The sequence below is a fragment of the Nothoprocta perdicaria genome, unplaced genomic scaffold (assembly GCF_003342845.1).
Source record: "Nothoprocta perdicaria isolate Ctin4 unplaced genomic scaffold, notPer1 scaffold_192, whole genome shotgun sequence".
Lineage (NCBI taxonomy): Eukaryota > Metazoa > Chordata > Aves > Tinamiformes > Tinamidae > Nothoprocta > Nothoprocta perdicaria.
In genome coordinates, this window is record NW_020455116.1 from 703,102 (window position 1) to 711,813 (window position 8,712).

The 8,712-nt window shown below is 42.8% G+C and overlaps 1 long non-coding RNA gene across 1 annotated transcript in view; it reads right to left on the reverse strand.

Moving 5' to 3' along the window:
- The window catches only part of LOC112945560, a 70,803-nt gene extending 62,496 nt beyond the window's left edge, over window positions 1-8,307 (reverse strand). The window contains exon 1 of the long non-coding RNA XR_003249037.1: window positions 7,887-8,307. This is a non-coding gene — a long non-coding RNA (uncharacterized LOC112945560). The remainder of the gene's footprint in view (window positions 1-7,886) is intronic.
- Window positions 8,308-8,712: the final 405 nt, after the last annotated feature.

Sequence of the window (8,712 nt, forward strand, 5' to 3'; positions counted from 1 at the left end):
GCATTCTATGATTCTATGATATTCCTAGCAGACAAGGGCAATAGACAAGGCATCTGCTCCCTGCTTTGGGATCTCCTTACTTCAGTCGTCAAAAAAYACAAAACTTGCCCAGAGGTAGTTCTACCTGGACACAAAAAAAATTTCCCATCAGGGCAAAGGAAATACCTCAGAAGAAAGTGAGAGGATCTCTCTCACTGGGAATACTCAAGACCTTGCTTGACAAGGCCCTGAAYAACCATCTTAGATCTTGCTTCCAAAGAGGGTAGGAACACATTATATCTGCACATATCTTCCAACCTAGAATTTCCTATGGATTCTATGTTTTACTTCCATAAGAGTTCACTTGTATTTTCACCATGAAATCTCCTAGCGTGTTCATATTTTGTTCTGGCTAAATGCTGTAGGCTTCCTATAGGATAACAGGTCTCAAATTATATGCTCTTGTCCTGGAAAATGCATAGGCTAAATAATTGAAGCATTTCCTTGCTGTTACTAAGTCTGAGGTTTTTTACATAAATCCAGTGCTTCCATCCCAGGCTTAGCCCAGGTCTACAGATCTGGCCCCATGGAAAATATAGGCCCTAGTTCCATCAGACTCTTACAGACCAATATATTTCACCTACCTTTAAAGCACTGAAAGATGAAGGGCAGAAACAGAGGGCAGTAAAACTGATCACTCCTCTGAATGGTTTCCCACAAAGGGCTACACAAGAGAGCTCAGGACATCCTAGGCCTAAGAACACCCTGTGAGCTAAATGCAACTAGGTCAAGTAATGCAAAAGTTGATATAAAACCACCATGATTCAGAAGAAAAAGAAAAGCCCTCTGCACTGTTATTCTCAGAAGCAAACWCTTCTATTTCCCCCACTCCATCTTTTCTTATTACTGTCTAGAAAGCATATTTTTAAAATGCAACCAAATGAAGGACTCCTAGGGATAGGAAGTCTAGCTATAAAGTCTATAAATACCAGTTTACACATAAGCTATCAAGTCTGCAAAGGCCAATTTTCACGTGAATCATATTTTCAAGTTGCTGCAGAAAAGACGGCAAACTTCTCTAAAGCAATAGCTATATCACCTCATGCTATGTTCTATAAACAGAATGAATGACATTACATGTAATTACGCCTGTCAGGAAAAAAAAAAGAAATCTATGCAAACAGACTCTACGAGACTTTCCGACAGAAGGCAGGGCAGCTTCCCAACAGTTTGCCTGCACAGGGCAAAACAGACAGGTTTTTGCTTCCAACTGTGTTGGAGCTGCACGGGCACAAATCCACCTAACCCAGTGCATCCCAGCAAAGAGATGCAAGAGATTTAGCTCTACCACATATGAAATGATTAACCACAGTGTCATGGCCACTTCYTCCCTAGGATTTTGCCGCTAGATCCTGATAAATAGCCGCTGAGGAATCTTTATAAGACTATGGCTATGTGTACTAAGAGCCTAGGAAAATGGTCCAAGACTCAGGTGGACTGACTCCTTTTGACAGTCCCCCAACCTGGAAGCAAATATCCTCAAGTGATGGAGAACGTGTTAAGCTCCCTCTGTGAAGCTCCCCTTTAGCCAGAGGGGCCAGGGAGCCTTTCTTCTAACCTCTCTGTAGGTCCTTCAACTTGATCACAAGGGCTTTACAGACAGTAAGCAGCCACTGACATGTGGGGCATCATAYGTGGGGCAGGTGCAGCAAGCTGCTGCTGACCTACACAAGACCATACAGCGCAGAGATCCCAGTGCAGGTACCAGACCCTAGAGCACAGCAGCACTAATCACTCTGCCCTTGCAGGAACAGCCCGGCCACAGACTGCCCAGGCATCGCGGCCTCCCGCTCCGCTGAGCTCCAAAGATCAGTTTGCACAGCAACATAAAGAGAGGCATCAACAAGTTCAGATGAAATGTGTTCAAAGCTGTGAATAAATCTGTCAGCGCGGTGCAGAGCTCTGCAGAGACACCTGCACTAACTCTGAAGCAATGTCATGCTATTGGAGCTCTACTCCTGTGGAGAAATACTTCCAACTTACAGTGCTGTCTAAGATATGACTAGAAAGCACCTTCAAACTATCCCAGGAAGATCTTCAATCATTCTTCACTCATTCTCATAGTACAGAAGACTAATCTTGTTACTCTGTAGAACCAGAGCTTTAAAATAAGATGCTACAATGAAAAAAGAAATTGAGAGGGGTCAAAACCGCAATACCTCAACATGACTAAAGCATATTGCAAACACTTCAGCAAAGCAAAGCATATGAGCTACAACATTTAGCAAAATGGTAGTAGGCTCTACCCTTTGCTTTTTGCCACCTATCAAAAGGTAAAATTACCAAGAAAAAGCCTTTTACACATCCAAAGAGAAACTGAACACCAGACTTGCTGATTTTTCTGCCTTTCAAGGACCTGCCAATTAAAAAGGAACAAACTAGTCTGTACTTTTTTGACCTGTTTSAGTCACCTTGAATATAAAATTAAGTACAATATATTCCATCCATAAAAATCTATGTGGGACATAAGTGTGCACGAGTTAAGCAGCTTTAAATGTTATGGTGTACATCCTATTTATCACTTTTTTCTCCCCCACAGAAACAACATCAATGAAGTTCTTCTCCATACTCTTGATACAAAGTGGTTAAGCAAGTCATTCTATCACTAAGGAATTGCCATAGGATACTTCATATCTAATTGTTTTTCCGATATATGTTCTTACATTCTAACTGCCAGACTGCAGCTCCTTAGTTAGTATCAACATAAAGCAATACAATGTCCCATCTGCTTCATTTTTATTATAAATGCATGAATAAACAAAACAGATACAAAAATTTCCCTTCAATATTAGCAGTAGTTTGTGCTTAAAGATAGTTAGCCACCTGCTGAAGTTACTCAGCCTATTTTCTGAGGATAAAAAAACAGGAAATTTTGTAGGATATTCCAGAAATATGCAATATTTTCATCTTAACAAGTTGCACCATTCACTCTTTTAACCTTTCCTGTACAGAACAGCACAAAATTGGATGCACTTCACAACTGTAGAGTCACTCCATTGTTTACCTGTAGTGCCCTCAGTCAGGTTTAGYTGGAGAATGGTTTCATTACACTCAGACTAATGCCTTTGAACTGACTAGAGCCTATTCAAACACCTTTGAAGATTCCCACTACGGCACATGCTTAGCAGTTGATGCAGTTGTTGGAAGCCTTTGGAGTTATTTAGTGTTTCATGTCACTGCACATTCATGTGTCTGCAGGCATGCCAGTTTGGGGAAACCAGCATGCCCAGAAAAGGAAGCAATGATTAGGGATGTTGCAGTTCTGATCCATGGAAAGCAAGGAAAAAAACACTATTACAACAGGGTCTCCAACCAAAGCTGCTGCATCTGGAAGTTACAGCAGAGCCCCATGCTCTGTGGGACTTTGCATATTATAGAGCCATTAGAAATCCTAGCAGACATTAGGAGGTTTACAGGRATTCGGGCAGAGATGACAAACCCTGCAGGTACTCTTGGGAAGTCTGCGAGTCCCASAGAGCTTCCCACTGCCTGTATGAACTTGGCATAGACTCCTGTAGGGGTTACAGAACTTAAGTCACACTATTTGTCACCTCTCCTGGTGATTACAGAGATTTGTGGCCCTAAAATGCTGATATTGGGCACAGGATCACACTGAAAAAAAAATCCTCTTTAGGGTCAGGATAAGGTTTACACCATACTACTGTTTTACAGTTAGACAAAGTAATACTTTCAAGAAACCTCATGTCCATTACAGTATCACATTAAAGGTGTCTGCTTTGTATTAAGGTATATTATACTGAGCTAAAGTCTGGTAAATACTTATGAAAGACAATTAACTGCATTACAATTTACTATCCACGGTGCTGTGATGTCAAAAAAGCTCCAACCTCAAGTTATTCCAGCAACCCCAGCTCCCCTACATTCCTGCTGTCACAGAGCTCATCAGAGAGCAGCAGTCACTACAAAATGCCTCTCCCACATCCATCTCTGAAATTTTTGGTTCCTGCATCAGGCCAAGTAAAACAGATTGATACTTGACCACTTTCTGGGTATCCTGAAGAAAGGTATGGACACCTCAAGTACAATAAAAAGTTGCCAACTGTCAGTATCATTTTGCTACTGCGGGATTTCTTGTTATACAGGTAGCAAACATTTCCATCCTCAGCTAAGCTAAAGTATTAAAAGATRAGAAACTACATTTTTATTAAAAGACTCAAAACACTTGACACAGAAAGGAAAGCTGTTCATAGATTACTATTCCAAGTACAAGTTGCAAGGCTTCTCTTTCAACATGCGGCTGAACTTGTTTGTCCTTTAGCCCAGCCACACACATTCAGGATCTCAGGCCAAGTGCCAACTTGACCACCTCACAGTGGAACTGAATGACAAAACAGGAGTCGGCAAAACCCAGCATTTATCACCCTGCCTGTTACTGTTGGTTCATCTTGATCCCTCCCAGAACGAGGCAGGTTTGCTTGTTGGTCTCAATTTTTCCCCTCTTCCTCCTCTCTGCCTCCTGCCTGCCTTGCCCCATCCTTCCCATTTTTAAGTACAAAATGATCTTTACTCAATTAAGAACAGAATACTTATCAGTGCCAAAAACCACGTATAAATCAGTGCAAAGGCTGCCATCCCTGAGCCTTGCATTTCACAGGTGATGGACATTCGGTATAAGTGGAGAGACAGCAAGGCACATGGAAAAGCAGGATCCTTATCACACATTGAATTGAAGCCAGCCAGAGCAGKGTTCAATCACCATGCAGAGATTATGCCCCACCACCTCTTTAAAGGGAACTTTGGCACCTATGTACGAACTTGTAGTTTTGCCATAGCCACAGCTCCGAGTGGACCAAGCAAACATTTCCAAGCATTCCAAATTTTCCAAGCTGCAAATCAAGTGCTAATCCTATATTTGCCTGTTTTATTTCAAGTCAAAAGTTASCCTGGGTGCTTCTAGTTGGCATTTGTTAAAACACATTCTTGTCTTCTCCAAATATTATTTACTGTCTTATGGGTTTCACTTGATTACGCTCCTGCAACTGGTAATTTAGCATCCGTGTTCCAAGGTCTACAAGCTGCCGTCTGATATTTTCTTTCTTTGAAGAGCCCTACGTCTGTCCTCCTTCCAGAGCATAACCTCACTTTGGACAACTGCTCTGCCTATTCGGAGTAATCAACGACAGCCTTTCAAGTGGATAACACATRAGAAATATCATCTCCTTTAGCTGCCATGGAGAGGAAGATGTCACTGCATAGGAAAGCCTAGTTTAAAGTCTAAAGACTAGAAGAAAAGCTCTCCCTTATTCAAGGGTACCTGGGAGGTACAGGAGATCAAGTCTCTTTTGTCCTAAGAAGCATTTAAACCTGTTTCCAGGCTCAAAGCAGACAACTGATGCAAGTCTTTCCTCTGGCTTTAAAGTCTAACTTTTGCCAATAAGTCACATGCCTGTGATAGAAATACAGCACTTTACTTGGCAAGAGGGAATTGTTGATTGATTGCTCTATAATTGGTGCTGATTTACATGATTTGACCATTGAGACTAAAACTAATTTATTTTAGGTGGCCAAGACACAAGAATCCCTGTAGCAGGCACTGAAGTTCTCCTTATTTGTTATAACGAGACAGAAATCATTCTGTTCACTTAGTTTAAAAAAAAATGGCCTCGGTTAGTTAAGTCTCTCATCCTGAGAAATTGTCAAGCGATTTTTGAAAATAGGTCATTCTTAGGACAAATAACACGCTTTAAATCCATTTCATGCAAGGACTTTTCAGAGATTCATATYTGGTACATTATCATAAGAGATACAAAAAAGATCATTAAGAAAATCAATTTCCTTAAGGACCATCTTCAAAAATGTACGAAGGCAGCTTTATTGTCCTTGGCTCTCTCAACTATTAAAACAAAGTTATAAAGGCTCTGTTTAGAAATGCAACATTAAAATGAGGGCATATTGTGCACAATGAGACTAACCAAAATTTATAATAATTCTGGCTGAGTGCTGTCTTGCTTGATATTTTCCTAGTGTGCTCTTTCTCAACTTCCCATTATGTTTAATACAATTCCTTTGGGATACACTTTTACAGGATTATTGGCATTCTGGCCATGATTATTCCAACAGTAAAGACAGGCCCAAGTCACAAGATAARCATCTCGAAGCACATCTAGTTATTCCACACTAAGATACCATCATCTAGAGCTTTTCCCCAGTTGCACATTCCTAGAACATTTAAACCAAGAAACTGGAAAAAAAATTCTTTAAGATTAGATTCAGCAAATCAAGACCACATAGACATGAAGAGCTGCTAAGCATGATCTTGCCCTGAAGAGAGCTACAGACACAGAAGASAGACTATTAATTGTCTGGGCAGAGCTGGCCACACAGATCCTATAAACAAGCAAGCAGATCCAGGGTGAGATGTGCTGAGACCGCAGATCTCTGCGGTGGACAGCCTGCCTATCAGACAACCAGTGGGCTCCCAAACCTCTGGGCCAAGGAAATTCCTAAAGCAACAAGTAACTGGTCAGCAGGAGACAGAGCCGGGCCCCACGGGGACATCCGAATTTACTGCAGCTCACCAGGCACCCCGCTGGAACGAGGCTGCAAACAGCCCCCTCACTTGGCCAGTGCTAGAGGCCAATGGCCACAGGAAGAGCAGCAACCCCCAGGCCCTCCCGGGGCAGCAGGTGGAAACCGCCCCSCAGCTTAAACACAAACCTGCAAGGACAGGGTAAGACTAAGGAACTACTGAATGCATTAAGTAGAAACTACAGTGCAAGAGCCTGCTGCTCAGATTAGCTTGCAATCATGATGTTACTCTTCAACTTCATGTTCCTCATACAAGTATCCCAAGTCCTGGTACATCCACTCTTCAGTCAGGACATCATAGGTGCATTTAGATTTAAGATCCAAAATCCTTGTTGCATCAAAGCTGCATTGTGACTTGCCAAACTTACAATCTCCACTACTCATTTGTAGCTTAACACTTAGCTACAGCAGATACAGCCTGTGTGTTCAAATGGAGTCTACCAAACCTTTCACACTGCCTTCATTTTGGAAGATTTGCCCTGCTCTTCAACACACAGAGCCAACAATTTACTTTTAATACCCAACCAGGCAGTGCTGAATACTCCTTTACTCCTCTGTTAATAGCAGATGGGCAATCTCAGAGCAAGCTCTGATGCATGTGGATATTCCTGTTGCAAGGAGGGGAAATCCACAGCTGGCAGCAAGGGTCATACATGGAGAAAGAGATATGAGGGGGCTCTACAGCAACCATGGGTGCAGCAGTAGGACTTAAGTTCCTAGTGCAGGGATAATACTCCAAAAACTCTTATCCTTTCATGCCTTCACCCACACAAAGGGCAACATGGGGCAGGCACACAGTGTCACACTGCTCAGGGAGAAACATTTGCCAAAGGGGCTGGCAATCACCCTACAACRTTGCACAAGAACCTAGCCTGCTGCTCTGCAGGCACTGCATGCACAGCTCTAACTATGCTCAAGTTAAACATCCACCACTGAGGAATATAAATCTTCCTGACTCCAAGCAGGATGAGTCCCACAGCTCCCACTTGCCTCCCATCTTCCCACCTCCTAGTTAGAGCAGTTGAAGGAGGAACAGCTTCCAGGCCCCACCAGCATGACTTTATCAGTGCTTCTGCTGAAGAGCAGCTCTGCTACTGCCCTCCTGCTCACTGTGACTCTATGACACTCATCCACTTTAAGAGAGACTGCAAATCTCCAGCTCCCCCTTTGCTCTYATATGTTATAAAACCTTAAATAAAACTTTGGTGAAAGCCACTTCTTTGAACCAAGCTTTGTACCATACAGCCACTCGGACTACCACAGGAAGCTATTTCCCACACCTCCACAAGTGCACTTACCTTTAGGTGGCACATCTAGGCACAAAGTTGCAATCTTCATCTTTGGATGTTCAGCTTGGCTGCGTGCAACCAGATTTCACTGCCCATCTCCAAACGTCAGCACAATGTGACTCCTTTCTTTGTCCATTGCTGTATGGAGGGGCCCATCTACTCCACAGAGGAGCCCCCTAGTCCCTGTTAGAGCTCTGCTGAGTGATTTGGATAGGAAAATTTTTCTAATGTGAACACTGGGTAGAGATCCCATATGAGTCAAACTGCATTTTGGGCACTGCAGACACTCARAAGTTTTGCCCCATCAGGAACGGCAAAGATTAGCAAATAGCTATTTTTAGTCCATTATCTCCTCAGAAGCTCAAGGTACCAGAGAGCAGGAGGAACAGGGCTGCTCCACAAGGAAGGACAAACYAGGAGCMACAGRTGATCCCAGMAGAAGCTGGGCCCTCTCCATCAGTTCCATAAGCTCCATTAACAGTTCCAGGCAAGACAAGGGAAAGTGTCAGATCCAGAATCCATCCAGGAAGYCCAGCTGGGAGCAGAAGGGCATAAGGCCAGAGACAGGACTGGCTGCAACATTAGTCCAGCMCTCACTCAGAAAAACAGACTTCAAAACTAACCTAGATGCAAGACAAGCAATAAATTCAGTCTATGATCCATCYAGGAAAATCTGGTAGTATGTCAGGACAAGAGGAAAAAATAATAATAATAAAAAAAAACAATGCCAAACACAAATACACCCCCAGTAGAGCTCAGAAAAGAAAATAAAAGTGCAGCAGACTGAACTTAAATGAAGCTCCTGGGCCAATGGGCTGTGGGTGGGTGGAGGCCC